This window comes from Halichoerus grypus, chromosome 1 (genome assembly GCF_964656455.1).
Source record: "Halichoerus grypus chromosome 1, mHalGry1.hap1.1, whole genome shotgun sequence".
In the NCBI taxonomy this organism is placed as follows: domain Eukaryota; kingdom Metazoa; phylum Chordata; class Mammalia; order Carnivora; family Phocidae; genus Halichoerus; species Halichoerus grypus.
The window spans coordinates 153,002,684-153,023,146 of record NC_135712.1 but is presented as its reverse complement, the minus strand read 5'-3'; the positions used below and the strand labels follow the sequence as shown (position 1 = coordinate 153,023,146).

The 20,463-nt window shown below is 39.1% G+C and overlaps 1 protein-coding gene and 1 pseudogene across 5 annotated transcripts in view; one reads left to right on the top strand and one right to left on the bottom strand.

The window, feature by feature from the left end:
• The window catches only part of FBXL2 (F-box and leucine rich repeat protein 2), a 149,520-nt gene that overhangs the window by 89,011 nt on the left and 40,046 nt on the right, over positions 1–20,463 (bottom strand). The window lies entirely within an intron of this gene.
• LOC118531643 (eukaryotic translation initiation factor 1 pseudogene) lies at positions 4,098–5,489 on the top strand (annotated as a pseudogene).

Below are 20,463 nucleotides of genomic sequence, written 5' to 3'. Positions count from 1 at the left end.
AAAGACTACAGAAAGAAAATGACTCCACAATAGCAAAACTAGCTTCACATGAATCTAGTCTCTTTTTGGTTTTGACCCTCCATATTTTTTTTTCTTTTTTAAAAATATTTTTATTTATTTATTTGACACAGAGAGAGACAGAAGAGAGGGAACACAAGCAAGGGGAGTGGGAGAGGGAGAAGCTGGCTTCCTGCTGAGCAAGGAGCCTGACATGGGGCTCGATCCCAGGACCCTGGGATCATGACCTGAACCGAAGGCAGACATTTAACGACTGAGCCACCCAGGCGCCCCTTGACCCTCCATATTTTAAAGGGAAGTTAAAACTAAGTTATTAAAGAGGCTCCTGGGTGGCTCAGTCATTAAGTGTCTGCCTTCAGCTCAGGGCTCGATCCCAGGGTCCTGGGATCGAGCCCCGCCATCAAGCCCCGCATCGGGCTCCCTGCTCGGCCGGGAGCCTGCTTCTCCCTCTCCCACTCCCCCTGCTTGTGTTCCCTCTCACAGCTCTCTGTGTCAAATAAATAAATAAAATCTTTTTTAAAAAACTAAGTTATTAAAATTTGCAATCATTACATTTTCTAATAAAGAACAGATACTTTTTGGTTAATTTCCAATTATTCAATTACTATCTTATGAATAAAGTAGCTTTATGAATAAAGATTTCATCATAAATATTGAGCACTAAATAGTAGCTAAAACACATCACAAAAAGAAGTTAGTCAGCTTCTGACTAAAGCTATTTAAAAGACTTTTTTTAATTTTAATTTTTTTAAAGAATTTATTTATTTTTTGAGAGAGAGCAAGCGAGTACAAGCAGGGGGAGTGGCAGAGGGAGAGGGAGAAACAAGCTCCCCGCTGAGCAGGGAGCCCGATGTGGGGCTTGATCCCAGGACCCTGGGATCATAACCTGAGCTGAAGGCAGACGCTTAACCAACTGAGCCACCCAGGCACCCTTTAATTTTAATTTTTAAGAGTTTTATTAAGTTCTTAATTCCAGTATAGTTAACAGTGTTATAAGTGTTTCCGGTGTACAATATAGCGAGTCAACAATTCTATACATTACTCAGTGCTCACCAGGGTAAGTGTACTATTTAATCCCCATCACCTATCTCACTGATTCCCCCCACCCTAAAAGACATTTTAATGAGAAGAGTGTAATCAAAGATCAGTGACTTCATGCAAATGCAAGAGGCTTAAACAATGATGAATCTACTTCTGCCATAATGCTAGTGATCTTAAAGAATCCATAATTGAGTTTCTGGAAAAAATATTTGACTTTTAAAATATAAGTCAAGTGAATGATGGAAAAGGTGAAATTTTCCAAGGTTAGATCATTGCACCATGGAACTGGGGAAGGGAGATTTGCAAAGTCAACATTGGAAAGGAAATCCAGGTAGAATATATTATTTTTTTTTAAGATTTTATTTATTTATTTGACAGAGAGAGACACAGCGAGAGAGGGAACACAAGCAGGAGGAGTGGGAGAGGGAGAAGCAGGCGTCCTGCTGAGCAGGGAGCCCCATGCAGGGCTTGATCCCAGGACCCTGGGATCATGACCTGAGCCGAAGGCAGACACTTAATGACTGAGCCACCCAGGTGCCCCCAGGTAGAATATATTATTAAGATTGAATCAAAATACAATAAAGGATGAAAAAAAATAACTCTGAATTTTAATAAAAGTAATTTGAGAAATTAACAGTGCGCTTAGTAAGTGGTGATTCAAAAGGTTGGAACACAACAAACGGGAACAGTTCTGAATGAGAAGTGGGAAACAAAATATTTATAAAGATTAGAGATAACTAACCCTAAAAGACAGCCAAGGGAAGATGCAGTAACAAGGTGGTTAGGCACATTAGTAAAAATCTAATCAGGAGACAAATCAAGAAAAGACTAAAATGTAGCATACCTTCATATCTTTCAAACTTATCACAAATCTTTTTATTAGGAATATTTTGATACATACAAAAGAATATATGACTTTGTAGTCCCTAATAGTAAGAGTGTATGAATCACTACTGAAACTTAAAAACTAGATCATTACCAGTATCACAGCATCTACTTTGTGTTCCTCCCTTATTTCCGTTCTCTACCTCTCAACCAGTATGTTCATGATTTCTGTTTTTTGCTCCCTTCAGGATTTTACTACAATGTATACATTCCTAAAATGTGGCTTTTGATTTTGAATCTTAAAAAAATAGTACATGCTGTATAGTCTTTTGAAACTAGCTTTTTTCCCACTAGCATCATAACACTAAGATTTATCCATGCCATTTTGTGAGATTTTAGTCCATTTCATTATATGTTTATACTTCACATTATACATATCACATTATATTTATCATCTACATTAATAACATTCCATATTCCAGTGAATATTTGGTTGTTTCCAGTATTTTTACTATGATGAATAGTGCTGCTATGAACATTTTTTTAAAGATTTTTATTTATTTGAGAGAGAGAGAGAGGGAGAGAGCACGAGCTGGGGAGGAGGAGAGACAGAAGGGGGAAGGAAACGGATGAGCAGACTCCACGCTGAGCATGGAGTCTGATGTGAGGCTTGATCTCATGACCCTGAGATCATGACCTGAGCCAAAATCAAGAGTTGGACGCCCAACCGACTGAGCCACCCAGGCACTCCTGAACATTTTTATACATGTCACCTGGTTTACATTTGCAAGAGCTTCCTTAGGGTATATTCAAAAGCTGCAATGCGGGGTCAATCCCAATGTTCAATTTTCATTTCCTAGCTTCCCTTGCAGGTACAAGTAGCCACATAACTAAGAGCTCGCCACAGGAAGGGGGCTAGCTGGAGGGAAGCCATGGTTGAAAACAGTAGAGCTTCCTTCCAAGAAGTCTTTAATAACTGCAGAGAGCAGGGCTTCCTTGATGACTCCATACACCATTCCCAACTTTATTACATGAACAGTAAGTAAACTTCTGTTGTGTTTTAGACATTAGATGATTATTAAATACATATGCCACATTAGCCTACTCTACACTAGTAAAGAAAGGGACACCTTGGAGTAGGGTGCTTCTAGAACAAGAATCTAAAATATGTGACATCTGCGTAGCGGCCGACAGCACAGGAAACACAGCTGGCAACTATGTGACACCATTGCCTGTGGTAATGTGGAGGGCAGACATGGTACGGAGATCTAACCTAGAGAAGAGGTTAGGAGGTGCCAAAAGATTAGTGACTAATGGCTTATCATTGCTGTATTTAGCAAGGCATTACAACAAAGAAAGTACTCAGGAGAAAACTAGTTGGCTTGCAAGCAGAAATAAAAGGGGAGAGAACACAGAAACTGAAGGCCTTAGACTGTTGAAAAAGCCAATTATGTCTAAATACTACTTTCCAAAACTTAAAAGTATCTTGAGCTAAAGGAGATTGCTTGAAATTCTCTGTTAAATAGATTAACTAAGGCCTGTAGCAAAGACTAAAGTCGCTCCCTTTCTTTCCAAGCCTATTATTGTTGCAGATGTCTCTGGAGAAATACCACTGAGAAAGAGAGGCACAGAGGCAAAAAGTAAAATACAGGAGTCCTGAGGCTGCAGTCTAGGAAATAACTGTGGGTGGGGTTACAGGCAGAGGGAACTAACTAGAATCAAACAAATCAGAAGACTAGTGAGTTATTAAATTGTCAAAGAATTCATCCCAAATTTTGGCCTAAAATAAACCACTTATAAACTAATCCTCAGGTCTCCAAAACTGCACAGGTAAGAAATGACTATGAAATAGGAAGAAACCCCAAGACAGGAAAATTCCCTAACATCCACTTCAGGTTAGTTATGAAAGATAATGGGCAAGGAAGAACCTTCCAGAGGTTGGAGTTAAGGGTCACCAAAAACCAGTGGGAAGAGAGTTCTTCACAGAAAACAGAGTAGGAACTTCCCCTACTGAAGGCACAAGGGCGCCGGCGTCCTTAAAGCTGGCCTAACAGAATCTCATCATTGCTATAGAACAGTAACTACTGTGTGTCTTACAATCTTCCCCTCCCCAAATTTTGTTTATTGCTATCACCCTGTCCCTGATCCGAGTAAGGAGAGGGGCAGTAGTTGGGGAAAGGTAACAAAATCCTGAAGCACCACATGGAGATACGATGGAGAGGACTGCATATCAGCCAGAGATCCTAGACTTGGAGCTGGATGCAGTGAATGGATGGGATTTGGTTTATCTCTTGGGGAAGAGGTGTGTTCTCTGTGGAAATAAGGGTCACCAATATGGTAATCTGGTTACCAGAAAGGCAGACTATGGCATAAGTGGCTAGCTGCTCACCAAATTTCATGTTTTTCTCTTTTCCTGGGCATACATGTCTAACTGTGTGCCCAGGAAGAATAGAGCTCTATGGATTCTGGAGAGCAGCTAGCTGCCTCTACTTCTTTTGCAGCAGTCAGGTGGGGCTGTGTGGTTGAATTATTATCGAGTAAATGTGAGAACATGATATGTGCCACTTGCATACAGGAATCTCCCAGCAGTCCTCAAAGTATGCTCCAGAGACCCATGACAACCATCTGAGACTCCTTTAGGGATTCAACAGGTCAAAACTATTCTCAATACAAAGACGTCAATTACCTTTTCTATATTAACACTTCCACTGATGGTGCAAAAGAAATGGTGAGTAAAACTGCTGGTTCCTTAGCACAAATAAAAGCAGTGGGACAAAACTGTACTTAGAGTCATTTTAGCCTTCAATGCCATGCCCTCAGTGTTTAAAACCAATAATAATAATAATAATAATAATAATAATAAAACCCCAAAAGTTTCACTTAAGAATGTCCTAGACAAAGCAGAAACAAATTATTGATTTTATTGAATCTTGACTTTTGAACAAACATCTTTTTAATTTCTGTGTGACAAAATGGTAAGTACACATAAAAGGTTTCAAATGGTTTTTGGTCCCAATCACTGAGCTCCCTCACTGCACGACGCTCTATCCCACCACTGTCCGGCTGCTGCCTTCTCCCACAGAGGAAAAGGAATCACATTATACGTTCGCTCTCAAGAACCTCCACTCTTTCTACCCCTTTGCTGATGCAAGTAAGGGTGATGATCTCCTTCCTGCTGGCACTGAGGATTCCATCCATATAAGAATTCAACAGAGAAATGGGAGGAAAACCCTTACTACTGTCCAAGGGATCAAGAATGATTACAATAAAAAGAAGCTAGAGAAGGTGTTTAAGAAGAAATTTGCCTGCAATGGTACTGTAATTGAGCACTCAAAATATGAAGAAGTAATTCAGCTAAAGGGTCACTAGCACAAGAACATATGCCAGTTCCCCATAGAGCCTGGACTGACAGGACAACCAGCTGAAGGTTCATGGGTTTTAAGTGCTTTTGGCTCACTGAAGCTTAAGTGAGGATTTCCTTGCAGTGATAGAATTTCCCTTCTGTCCCTTGTCACAAGTTTAAAAATCTCACAGCTTGTATAATGAAACCATTTGGGGTCTACTTTTAACTTGGACTAGTGTAACTCGTTCATGCAATAAACTGAAAAGAGTCAAAAGAAAAAGTTTCAAATGATTGTCTTAGGGAAAAACCAATTGTTTGAGTTATGAGCTAAACTAGCCACTTTTTTTTTTTTAAAGATTTTATTTATTTGGCAGAGAGAGACACAGCAAGAGAGGGAACACAAGCAGGGGGAGCGGGAGAGGGAGAAGCAGGCTTCCCGCGGAGCAGGGAGCCCGATGCAGGGCTCGATCCCAGGACCCTGGGATCATGACCTGAGCCAAAGGCAGACGCTTAATGACTGAGTCACCCAGGTGCCCCAAAACTAGCCACTTTTTTTTAACTAGTCATTTTTTTAATGAAACATTTTAACATGAAATAACAACTGACATACTACAATAGCCAAACTATGGAAAGAGCCTAGATGTCCATCAACAGATGAATAGATAAAGAAGATGTGGTATATATATACAAGGGAATATTATGCAGCCATCAAAAAAAATGAAATCTTTCCATTTGCAACAACATGGATGGAACTAGAGGGTATTATGTTAAGCAAAATAAGTCAATCAGAGAAAGACAAATATCATATGATCTCACTGATATGAGGAATTTGAGACAAGACAGAGGATCACAGGGAAGGGAGGGAAAAATGAAACAAGATGAAACCAGAGAGGGAGACAAACCATAAGAGATTCTTAATCTCAGGAAACAAACTGAGGGATGCTGGGATGGAGGGGGGTGGGAGGGATAGGGTGGCTGGGTGATGGACATTGGGGAGGGTATGTGCTATGGTGAGTGCTGTGAATTGTGTAAGACTGATGAATCACAGACCTGTACCCCTGAAACAAATAGTACATTATATGTTAATAAAAAAATTAAAAGAACTACTGACATAAATTGTGGTAATTCAGACTAAAGTACATAACAGACATTTTCTAAAAAATGAAGTGAGCCTGCCACTTCAAGGAAAATTGTGCCAATGATAAAATTCAAGTTTTTGAGTAAAAATTAGAATTTTGGAAAACTTGTACTGGCTACCATGAATTGTCAATGTCCCAAATCTTTTTTTTAATAAAGACTGTATTTACTTATTTATTGAGAAAGAGAGAGAGTATGCATGTGAGCAAGTGAGTGAACCAGGGTCGGGGGGGGGAGCACAGGCAAAGGGTGAGGGAGCCAGAGAATCTCAAGCAGACTCCACACTGAGTGCAGAACTGATGTGGGGCTCAATCTCATGACCCTGAGACAGGATCTGAGCCAAAATCGAGAGTGCGATGCTCAACCAATTGAGCCACACAGGTGCCCCGTCAGTGTCCCAAATCTTGATATTTTCCAAATGATAATTTCATGATGTTTCAAAATCCAGTTTGAATAAGGAAAAGATCTTTCCAAAGTACAAAGACAAATGGAATTGAACTTAGTAAAGTACAAAGGGTTGATTGCCATGGTTTTAAAATTCCAGTTTGCAACTAATCTTTAAGAAACTGCCACCTGTCAAGTTTAGATAACACATCAAAATATCCATAATTAGATGACTCGGCATTAAAGTAATCTTCCCTTTTCCAACTACATATACAAAGCTTTATGGCAGAAGCAAATGAAATAAAAGATTTAGGATAATCAGGAAAAGAAAATGTAAACACAGAAGTTTATATCCAGCAAAACTGGTTTTCAAGTATAAAGGGTACAAACTGGTATCAACGTACAAGACCTTAGAGAATACTGTTCCCATGAACCCTTCCTGAAGAATGAATCTTCTGGAGAACAAGCACCAGACAACAAAATGACTACACAGACACTAAATAAAGACTGGTGATGAGCATTAAATAAGCTCAATGAAAGTTAAAAGAGAGAGGATATATGATGGCTATATATTTGATAGTGCAGATTTAGTACAACCATTTAAAAGCAGAGGTGAGGAGTAAGAGAACATATGCAAAAAAATGTCATTGTTTTCAGTAATTATATTGGTAAAAACTATATTGGTGTTGTTATTCTGAGGCTATGGTGTCTGTGATGTAGATAAAGCAAATAAGCAAATACAGGATATTCTAATTCTATAATCCCCTGTGTCAGAACCAGGACTATTAGTGTGGAAGAAAGATGTAGACGTTTTGACTGATGAAGTAATAACAGAGTCCTGAATTTGCAGCAGATATATCAGTATGAAATCATGAGTTTCTCATCTCTCTCTATATGTTCACTATACTGAAAAGGTCTAGAAATACCTCTAGCAACAAGACTGTAGTCCTGAAATACCCTTTCCCACAAAAAGAAACGAACACTTCTTGAAAAAATGGCTGATTCCAGGTCTGGAGCAGGTATCATATGAGATGAGCCTCATACATCTGTATATTTGTCAGGAAGGAAACTATCAAAACTACTAGGGTCATGTAAAAGGACTCAGGAGTCAGAGATAAGACCTTTTGAATTTCAATAAAAGTAATAATAGCAATGAATTGAAAATCATTAAATAGGTTTAAATTCATAAACTTATAATACTTGTAAAAAATCTAAGTCCCGTTCAGAAGATAAGAAACCAACTAATTTTTATTTTTAAGTAGTTTCAGACTTACAGAAAAGTTGCAAAAATAGGACAAGGAATTCTTGTGCACTTTTCACCCAGATTTCCCAAGTGCTAACAATATACTGCATTTGCATTTTTCTTTATATATATATATATATATATATATATATATATATATATATATGTTACATTAATTAAACAGGGAGGCTATTAGACTGAGGTGGCTCTAATGTTGTGGTAGCCTACCTAAGCAACCAAAAACTAAGCCTTTAAATGCCCCAAAATTATAAAATCAGAACACTAAGGACAACCAATCATAAAGAGCAAACGAGGCTTTAAGATAACAGCCAATCAGATAACTTCCTTTCTTTGCTTTCCCACCTTCTCTATAGAAGACTTTCCCCTGGCTCTGACTGGTAGAGCACTCCCAACCACCCCTGCTTTGGCCCTGCCCCAAACTGATTCTTGCTCAAAAAACTCTTACAATTTTTAATATACCTCAGCCTATCTTTTAACAAATATCATATACACACATATATGTCATTGTCTCTGAAATATCTGAGAGCAAGCTGCAGACATGATGTTCACTGACCTCTAAATACTCAAGTATCTCCTAAAAACAAGGACGTTCTTTTTCAAAGACACAGTACAATGATCAAAAAAAGGACAGTAATACAGTACTATTATTTAATCTATAGAACTTATAAAAATGTGCCAATTGTGCCATTAATGGCCCTTAAAACAAAAGAAAAACATTTTTTTCTGGCCCAGGACCACATATTGCAGTTAGTTGTCTTGTCTCTTTAGTCTCTTTGATTCTGGAACACTTGGCCTTTCTTTATTCTTTCTTGACTTTAATACTTTCGAAGCATATAGCCCAGTTACTTTGTTGGATCTCCCTCTGCGTGTATCCGCTGTTTCCTCATGATTAGATTCAAGTTACTAATTTGTCAGGAATGCCACAGAAATAATATTGTGGTCTTCTTGGTCATCACATCAGGAGACACAAGGTGTCCATTTGTCCTATTATTGGTGATGTTAACTGTGATCATTTAATTAAGATGATGTCTGCCAGACTGCCTCATTATAAAGTTACTATTTTTCCCTTTGTAATTAATATAGATTACTGTGGGAGATTACTTGAAACTATGCAAATGTTTTTTTCCCCAAATGTCATACCTTCACATATCTCACTTTCAAAAACTGATAAATAAACAGAAAGAATCAGGCATTTAACCTTTTTTATGTAAACTGTAACACTTTATAATCAAATAGGAATGAAGAGAAATAGCTCTTTATATAAGTATTCTAACTAATAAATGAAAAAAGAATCAGAATATCAATTTGCAGCCCCAATAAGTTAATGATCTAAACAATAAGCATCAATAGATGCTAGCATCCCCCACACACAAAAAAAGAAAACCAGACATTTTGTGACTCCTGATGAAAGAACACCACATTAAATCTTACCAAAGGACAGAACCTGAATCTGATCAAGCCTTTTGATCCAGGTATCAATTTCCAAGAAATATACATGATAACGGAAACATGCTGAAATTGTACCATGAGGATGGAATTAGCAAAACCCAGACTGTTGGAACTTCTGCAAGGCAAATTCTTTAAAAGTATATGTATGGAACAGAAAGAGATGAACAGGGGACCTGCTGATTATCAGAGACTTAAAAAGATTTGTAAATTTTCAGTGGGCAAGACAAAACTGTAATGTTTAGGGATGCACATCTGGGTGATAAATCTAAAAAATGAAATACAGTGATAACTATAAAAGTCAAGATAGTGGTTACTTCTGGAGAAGGGAGAAACAGTTGTGATTTGGATGGGGTATGATATGGAGGTTCCTGAAAAAAATTAAAAAAAGAACTACCATATGATTCTGCAATTCCAATTCTGGGCATATAACCAAAGAAATGAAAACAGGATACTGAAGAGATATACGCACTCCCATGTTTCCTGCAGCATTATTTACAATAGCCAAGATATGGAAACAACCTGAATCCATCAACAGATGGATGGATAAAGAAAATGTAGTGAGTCTGTGTGTGTGTGTGTGTGTTGTGTGTGAGCGCCTATACTAGTCACCCATAGGAAAGAAGGAAATCCTGAGGAAAGATGGCGGAGGAGTAGGGGACCCTATTCCAACTGGTCCCCAGAATTGAACTGGATATCTACCAGACCACTCTGAGCACCCATGAAACCAGTCTGAGATGTAAGAAGATCTGGATCTCTACAAACAGAGTATCACAGGCGGTTGGTTTCAAGGCACGAAGCGGGGAGCCCTGATTCCGCGGGCACATATCGGAGGATAAACGGCAGCAGGAGGGAGCCTGGCCGTGGGGATCCTACACCGCCGGTGAGTGACAGCCTCGCGCGCTGGGTACCAGGCACAGACTCACAGACCGGTGGCGGCAGGGAAAGGACTTTAGGGCAGCCCCCGGGGCGGAAACCCGGAGCGGTGGGGTCACGCGTGCGATCTGGGGGCAGCTGGCGGTTCTAGAAGCACAAAGGGCAGAGACGTGCTCCGACTTGGAGGCAGGACTGGGGGCGCTGCGGAAGGGCGCACAACCCAGGCCGCTGCAGTTTACAGCAGCACAGAAAGAAACGGAGACAGTGTGGCCTGGAGAGCTCACTGAAGAACAGACTGCGGTCTCTCTGCTCTGAGGCAGAGGGTTGGAAATGGTCTCTTCTACTCTGACTCGCGGAAGAGATGCGGAAAGCCGCCAGGGAAAGCCGCCAGAGAACAAAAGCCCCAAAAACTGATTCCCGCTGAGCCCATCCCCCGCCACAGGGGCACAGGGCAACTCCGCCCAAACAGGCTTGCCTGAGTAACAGCGCAGCAGGCCCTTCCCCCAGAAGACAGGCTGGGAAAACAAGAGGCCAGCAACCCTAAGGTCCCAAGAAAACAGGTGCATCTTGCTTGGGTTCTGGTCAATAATTTGGACTCTATACATTCCCTCAAACACCCATCAACAGAATGACTAGGAGGAGGAGCCCCCAAAATAGAAAAGACTCAGAGATTATGACTTATGCTGCAGATTTACAAATGGATGCAGATGTAACCAAGATGTTGGAGATGGAAGTCAGGCTAGCAATTGTGAAGACAATGGCTAGAATGGAGAAATCAATTAATGGCAACATAGAGTCTTTAAGGGCAGAAATGAAAGCTGAATTGGCAGAACTTAAAAATGCTATTAATGAGATCCAATCCAATCTAGATAATCTAACAGCTAGGGTAACTGAGGCAGAAGTGCGAATAAGCGACCCGGAAGACAATATAATAGATAAAAAGGGAAAAGAGGAGGCCAGGGAAAAACAACTCAGAATCCATGAAAATAGAATCAAAGAAATAAGTGACACCATGAGGCGTCCCAATGTCAGAATACTTGGAATCCCAGAGGGAGTGGAGAGAGAGAGAGGACTAGAAGATGTATTTGAGCAAATCGTAGCTGAGAACTTCCCTAATCTGGGGAATGAAACAAACGTTAGAGTCCTAGAGGCAGAGAGGACCCCTCCTAAGATCAAGGAAAACAGGCCAACACCCCGGCATGTAATAGTAAAACTTGCAAATCTTAGAACCAAGGAAACCATCTTAAGGGCAGTTAGGGGGAAGAGATTCCTTACGTACAGAGGGAGGAACATCAGAATAACGTCAGACCTAACCACAGAGACCTGGCAAGCCAGAAAGGCCTGGCAAGACATATTCAGGGTACTAAATGAGAAGAACATGCAGCCAAGAATACTTTACCCGGCAAGGCTTTCATTTAGAATGGATGGAGAGATGCAGAGCTTCCACGACCGGCAGAAACTGAAAGAGTATGTGACCACTAAGCCCGCCCTGCAAGAAATATTAAGGGGGGGGTTCTATAAAAGGAGAAAGACCCCAAGAGTGATCTACAACAGAAATTTACAGGGACAATCTATAAAAACAACGTCTTCACAGGCAACATGTTGACAATTAATTCATATCTTTCAATAATCACTCTCAACGTGAATGGCCTAAATGCTCCCATAAAACGGCACAGGGTTGCAGACTGGATAAAAAGACAGAACCCATCCATATGCTGTCTACAAGAGACTCATTTTGAACATAAAGATACATCCAGACTGAAAGTGAAGGGATGGAGATCCATCTTCCATGCCAGCGGACCTCAAAAGAAAGCTGGGGTAACAATTCTTATATCAGACAAATTAGATTTTAAACTTAAGTCTGTAATTAGAGACACAGAAGGACACTATATCATTCTTAAAGGGTCTATCCAACAAGAAGATCTAACAATTGTAAATATCTATGCCCCCAACATGAGAGCAGCCATCTACATAAGCCAACTGTTAACCAAAATAAAGAGTCATATTGATAACAATACGTTAATTGTAGGAGGCCTCAATACTCCACTCTCAGCAATGGACAGATCATCTAAGCAGAAAATCAACAAGGAAACAAGAGCTTTGAATGATACACTGGATCAGATGGACCTCATAGATATTTACAGAACACTCCACCCTAAAACAACAGAATACTCATTCTTCTCAACCACACACGGAACTTTCTCCAGAATAGACCACATACTGGGTCACAAATCAGGTCTCAACCGATACCAAAAGACTGAGATTATTCCCTGCATATTCTCAGACCACAATGCTTTAAAACTGGAACTCAATCACAAGAAAAAATTAGGCAGAAATTCAAACACTTGGAAGCTAAAGACCACTCTGCTCAAGAATGGTTGGGTCAACCAGGAAATCAAAGAAGAACTTAAACAATTCATGGAAATCAATGAGAACAAAAACACATCGGTCCAAAACCTATGGGATACTGCAAAGGCAGTCCTAAGGGGGAAATACATAGCCATCCAAGCCTCACTCAAAAAAACAGAAAAATCCCGAATTCACCAACTAACTCTACACCTTAAAGAACTAGAGAAAAAGCAACAAATGATGCCTAAGCCACGCATTAGAAGAGAAATAATTAAAATTAAAGCAGAGATCAATGAATTAGAAACCAGAAACATAGTAGATCAGATCAACGAAACCAGAAGTTGGTTCTTTGAAAGAATTAATAAGATTGATAAACCACTGGCCAGACTTATCCAAAAGAAAAAAGAAAGGACCCAAATTAATAAAATTATGAATGAAAGGGGAGAGATCACAACTAACACCAAGGAAATAGAAACAATTATTAGAAATTATTATCAACAACTATATGCCAATAAACTGAGCAATCTGGATGAAATGGAGGCCTTCCTGGAAACCTATAAGCTGCCAAGACTGAAACAGGAAGAAATTGACAACCTGAATAGGCCAATAACCAGCAACGAGATTGAAGCAGTGATCACAAACCTCCCAAAAAACAAGAGTCCAGGGCCTGATGGATTCCCTGGGGAATTCTACCAAACATTCAAAGAAGAAATAATACCTATTCTCCTGAAGCTGTTTCAAAAAATAGAAACAGAAGAAAAACTTCCAAACTCATTCTATGAGGCCAGCATTACCTTAATCCCCAAACCAGGCAAAGACCCCATCAAAAAGGAGAATTTCAGACCGATATCCCTGATGAATATGGATTCCAAAATCCTCAACAAAATCCTAGCTAATAGGATCCAACAATACATTAAAAGGATCATCCACCATGACCAAGTGGGATTTATCCCCGGGATGCAAGGGTGGTTCAACATCCGCAAATCAATCAATGTGATAGAACACATCAATAAGAGGAGGGAGAAGAACCATATGGTCCTCTCAATTGATGCAGAAAAAGCATTTGATAAAATACAACATCCTTTCCTGATTAAAACTCTTCAGATTATAGGGATAGAGGGAACATTCCTCAAGTTCATAAAACCCATCTATGAAAAACCCACAGTGAATATCATCCTCAATGGGGAAAAGCTGAGAGCCTTTCCCTTAAGATCAGGAACACGTCAAGGATGCCCACTCTCGCCACTACTGTTCAACATAGTACTAGAAGTCCTAGCAACAGCAATCCGACAACAAAAAGAAATAAAAGGGGGGCGCCTGGGTGGCTCAGTTATTAAGCGTCTGCCTTCGGCTCGGGTCATGATCCCAGGGTCCTGGGATCGAGCCCTACATCGGGCTCCCCACTCTGCGGGAAGCCTGCTTTTCCCCCTCCCACTCCCCCTGCTTGTGTTCCCTCTCTAGCTGTGTCTCTCTCTGTCAAATAAATAAATAAAATCTTCAAAAAAAAATGAAATAAAAGGTATTCAAATAGGCAAAGAAGAAGTCAAACTCTCTCTTTTCGCAGACAACATGATACGTTATGTGGAAAACCCAAAAGACTCTACCCCCAAATTACTAGAACTCATAGAGCAATTCAGTAATGTGGCAGGATACAAAATCAATGCACAGAAATCAGTTGCTTTCTTATATACTAACAACGCAACTGTAGAAAGAGAAATTAGAGAGACGATTCCATTTACAATAGCAGCAAAAACCATAAGATACCTCGGAATAAACCTAATCAAAGAGGTAAAGGATCTATACTCTAGGAACTACAGAACACTCATGAAAGAAACTGAAGAAGACACAAAAAGATGGAAAAATATTCCATGCTCATGGATTGGAAGAATAAACACTGTTAAAATGTCTATGCTACCCAGAGCAATCTATACCTTCAATGCCATCCCGATCAAAATTCCAATGACATTTTTCAAAGTGCTGGAACAAACAATCCTAAAATGTGTATGGAATCAGAAAAGACCCCGAATCGCCAAGGAAAGTACTAACAAAATAGTTAAAACTTTTAGTAAAATTGATAAAAAATGGGGTGAGCACTTAAACATAAATTAATGATAGTTCAAACGAAAATAAATACATGACAGCAGATACTGTAGAGTTAAAAAATAAACATAGAACTATCAAAACTGGCTAAAATAAAAAACACAAGAAACAACAAGTGTTGGCGAGGATGTGGAGAAAAACGAACCCCCACACTCTGTTGCTGGGAATGCAAACTGGTGTAGCCACTGTGGAAAACAGTATGGCAGTCCCTTAGAAAATTAAAAATAGAATTGCTATATGATCCAGTAATTCCACTACTGGGTATTTACTGAAAGAAAACAAAAACAATAACTTGAAAAGGTATACGCACTCCTATGTTTACTGCAGCATTATTTACAATAGCCAAGATATGTAAGCAACCTAAGTGTCCCCTGATAGATCAATAGATAAAGAAGACACGGTATATATATACAATGAAATATTATTCAGCCATAAAAAAGAATGAAATATTGCCATTTATAACAATATGGATGGACTGAGAGGATATAATACTAAGTGAAATAAGTCAGAGAAAGACAAATACTATATGATTTCATTCATATGTGGAATGGACAAAGAAAAAAAGAGACAAACAAAAAAACAGACTCATAAATACAGAGAACAAATTGGTGGTTGCCAGAGAGGAGGGGGGTGAGGTGATGAGTAAAATAAATGGAATGAAGAATATACTTATCTTGATGAACACTGAGAAATTTATAAATTGTTGAATTATACTGTACCCCTGAAACTAATATAACACTGTATGTTAACATTTGAATAATAAATAAATAAATAAATAAATAAATAAGACACAGTGGGACAGAATATCCTTTCAAAAAAAAAAAACCTATCAACAAAATTTTAAACTCAGACAAAATGGACAAATTCCTAGAAAAATGAAACTACCAAAGTGACTCAAGAAAAAATAGAAAGCTTAAAAAATCCTACTCATATCAAATTAGTTAAAAATTTTCCCACAGAGAAAATTCTAGGCTCAGACAATTTTAGAATTTTAGTTCTATCAGACTTTCAAATAACGGTTAAACCAAAACACACGGACTATTTCAGAGAGCAGGAAAAGACTGAATACTCCATAACTCAATTCTATAGGCTTGTATTAATTCCAAAATCAGATAAAAACAATGAGAAATAAATTTAAAGACCCTAGTCACCCCAAAATACAGATGTCTTCTGTGTGTATTGGCACATAGAAAATTAACTAATGGAACAGAATAAAGACTAACTATATAACTATTAGAGAATAGAATATATGATAGAGGTAATAATGGCATTCTTTTGATCAGGATCATCTAAGGAAAAGACCAAACAAGGAAATAAAGACTTTAAATGACACACTGGACCAAATGGACTTCACAGATATATTCAGGAGATTTCATCCCAAAGCAACAGAATACACATTCTTCTCTAGTGCCCATGAAACATTCTCCAGAACAGATCACATCCTAGGTCACAAATCAGGTCTCAACAAGTACCAAAAGACTGGAATCACTCCCTGCATACTTTCGGACCACAATGCTTTGAAACTAGAACTCAATCACAAGAGGAAAGTCGGAAAGAACTCAAATACGTGGAGGCTAAAGAGCATCCTACTAAAGAATGAATGGGTCAACCAGGAAATTAAAGAAGAATTAAAAAGATTCATGGAAACAAATGAAAATGAAAACACAACTGTTCAAAATCATTGGGATGCAGCAAAGGTGGTCCTAAGAGGAAAGTACATAGCAGTACAAGCCTTTCTCAAGAAACAAGAAAGGTCTCAAATACACAACCTAACCCTACACCTAAAGGAGCTGGAGAAAGAACAGCAAATAAAGCCTAAACTGAGCAGAAGAGAAATAATAAAGATCAGAGCAGAAATCAATGAAATAGAAATCAAAAGAACAGTAGAACAGATCAACGAAACTAGGAGCTGGTTCTTTGAAAGAATTAATAAAATTGATAAACCCCTGGCCAGACTTATCAAAAAGAAAAGAGAAAGGACCCAAGTAAATAAAATCACGAATGAAAGAGGAGAGATCACGACCAACACCAAAGAACAACAAACAATTATAAGAACATATTATGAGCAACTATATGCCAGCAAATCAGATGATCTGGAAGAAATGGATGCATTCCTGGAGATGTATACACTACCAAAACTGAACCAGTAAGGAATAGAAAACCTGAACAGACCCATAACCACTAAGGAAATTGAAGCAGTAATCAAAAATCTCCCAAAAAAACAAGAGCCCAGGGCCAGATGGGTTCCCAGGGGAATTCTACCCAACATTTAAAGAAGAATTAATACCTATTCTTCTGAAACTGTCCCAAAAAATAGAAATGGAAGGAAAACTTCCAAACTCATCTTATGAGACCAGCATACCTTGATCCCAAAATCAGACAAAGACCCCATTAAAAAGGAGAATTACAGACCAATATCCCTGAATAACGTAGATGCAAAAATTCTCAACAAAATACTAACCAATAGGATCCTACAGTACATTAAAAGGATTATTCACCATGACCAAGTGGGATTTATTCTTGGGCTGCAAGACTGGTCCAACATCTGTAAATCAATCAATGTGATACAATGCATTAATAAAAGAAAGAACAAGAACCATATGATCCTCTCAAAAGATGCAGAAAAAGCATTTGACAAAGTACAGCATCCTTTCTTGATCAAAACTCTTCAGAGTGTAGGGATAGAGCCATCTATGAAATATCATAAAAGCCATCTATGAAAAACCCACAGCGAATACCATTCTAAATGGGGAAAAACTAAGAGCTTTTCCCCTAAGGTCAGGAATACAGCAGGGATGCCCACTATTACCACTGCTGTTCAACATAGTACTAGAAGTCCTAGCCACAGCAGTCAGACAACAAAAAGAAATAAAAGGCATCCAAATCGGCAAAGAAGAAGTCAAACTCTCACTCTTTGCAGATGATATGATACTTTATGTGGAAAACCCAAACGACTCCACCCCAAAACTGCTAGAACTCATACAGGAATTCAGTCAAGTGGCAGGATATAAAATCAATGCACAGAAATCAGTGGCATTCCTATACACCAACGACAAGACAGAAGAAAGAGAAATTACGGAGTTGATCCCATTTACAATTGCACCCAAAACCATAAGATACCTAGGAATAAATCTAACCAAAGAGGCAAAGAATCTGTACTCAGAAAACTATAGAATACTCATGAAAGAAACTGAGGAAGACACAAAGAAATGGAAAATATTCCACGCTCATGGATTGGAAGAACAAATATTGTGAAAATGTCAATGCTATGTAGAGCAATCTACACATTTAATGCAATCCCTATCAAAATACCATCCACTTTTTTCAAAGAAATGGAACAAATAATCCTAAAATTTGTATGGAACCAGAAAAGACCCCGCATAGCCAGAGGAATGTTGAAAAAGAAAAGCAAAGCTAACGGCATCACAGTTCCGGACTTCCAGCTCTATTACAAAGCTGTCATCATCAAGACAGTATGGTACTGGCACAAAAACAGACACATAGATCAAGGGAACAGAATAGAGAGGCCAGAAATGGACCCTCAACTCTATGGTCAACTAATCTTCGACAAAGCAGGAAAGAATGTCCCATGGAGAAAAGACAGTCTCTTCAACAAATGGTGTTGGGAAAATTGGACAGCCACATGCAGAAGAATGAAACTGGACCATTTCCTTACACCACACACAAAAATAGACTCAAAATGGATGAAAGACCTAAATGTGAGACAGGAGTCCATCAAAATCCTAGAGGAGAACACAGGCAGCAACCTCTTCCACCTCAGCCGCAGCAACTTCTTCCTAGAAACATTGCCAAAGGCAAGGGAAACAAGGGCAAAAATGAACTATTGGGACTTCATCAAGATAAAAAGCTTTTGCACAGCAAAGGAAACAGTCAACAAAACCAAAAGACAACTGACAGAATGGGAGAAGATATTTGCAAATGACATATCAGATAAAGGGCTACCATCTAAAATCCATAAAGAACTTATCAAACTCAACACCCAAAGAACAAACAATCCAATCAAGAAATGGGCAGAAGACATGAACAGACATTTTTCCAAAGAAGATATCCAAATGGCTACCAGACACATGAAAAAGTGCTCAACATCGCTCGGCATCAGGGAAATACAAGTCAAAACCTCAATGAGATACCATCTCACACCAGTCAGAATGGCCAAAATTAACAAGTCAGGAAACAACAGATGTTGGCGAGGATGTGGAGAAAGGTGAACCCTCCCACACTGTTGGTGGGAATGCAAGCTGGTGCAGCCACTCTGGAAAACAGTATGGAGGTTCCTCAAAAAGTTGAAAATAGAGCTACCCTATGACCCAGCAATTGCACTACTGGGTGTTTACCCCAAAGATACAAATGTAGTGATCCAGAGGGGTACGTGCACCCCGATGTTTATAGCAGCAATGTCCACACTAGCCAAACTATGGAAAGAGCCAAGATGTCCATCAACAGATGAATGGATAAAGAAGATGTAACACACACACACACACACACACACACACACACACACACACACAGTGGAAAATTATGCAGCCATCAAAAAAACCGAAATCTTGCCATTTGCAATGATGTGGATCGAACTAGAGGATACTATGCTAAGCGAAGTAAGTCATTCAGAGAAAGACAAGTATATGATCTCACTATGAGGAGTTCTTAATCTCAGGAAACAAACTGGGGGTTGCTGGAGTGGTGGGGGGTGGGAGGGATGGGGTGACTGGGTGATGGACATTGGGGAGGGTATGTGCTATGGTGAGCGCTGTGAATTGTGTAAGACTGATGAATCACAGACCTGTACCTCTGAAACAAATAATACATTATATGCTAAAGAAAGAAGATAGTAGGAGGAAAAAATGAAGGGGGGGATATCAGAGGGGGAGACGAACCATGAGAGACTATGGACTCTGAGAAACAAACTGAGGGTTTTAGAGGGGAGGGGGGTGGGGGGATGGGTTAGCCTGGTGATGGGTATTAAGGAGGGCACGTATTGAATGGAGCACTGGGTGTTATACGCAAACAATGAATCATGGAACACTACATCAAAAACTAATGATGTAATGTATGATGACTAACATAATAAAATAAAATTTAAAAAGAGACAAAAAATAGTAAGTGTTGGTGAGGATGTGGAGAAAAAGGAACCCTTATATATTGTTTGTGAGAATGTAAATTGGTGCAGCCACTGTGGAAAACAGTATGAAGGCTACTCAAAAAATTAAAAATGGAGCTACCATATGATCCAACAATTCCAGTTCTGGGTATTTATCTGAAGAAAATGAAAATGACTTGAAAAGATATATGTACCCGCATGTTTACTGCAGCATTACTTACAATAGCCAAGATATGGAAGCAAACCTAAGTTGCTTATAAATGAATGGATAAAGAAAATGTGGAGTATATATATAAAATGCAGTATTATTTAGCAATAAAAAAAGGAAAATCTTGCCATTTGCAACAACATGTATGGACTTAGAGGACATTATGGTAAATTAAATAAGTCACACAGAGAAAGATGAATACTGTACGATCTCACTCATATGTGAAATCCAAAACAAAAACTGAGCTCATAGATACAGAGAACAGATTTGTGGTTGCCAGGGGTGGGGGGCAAAGGGATAGGCAAAATGAGTGAGTGGGGTCAAAAGGTACAAACTCCAGTTAAGTCATGGGG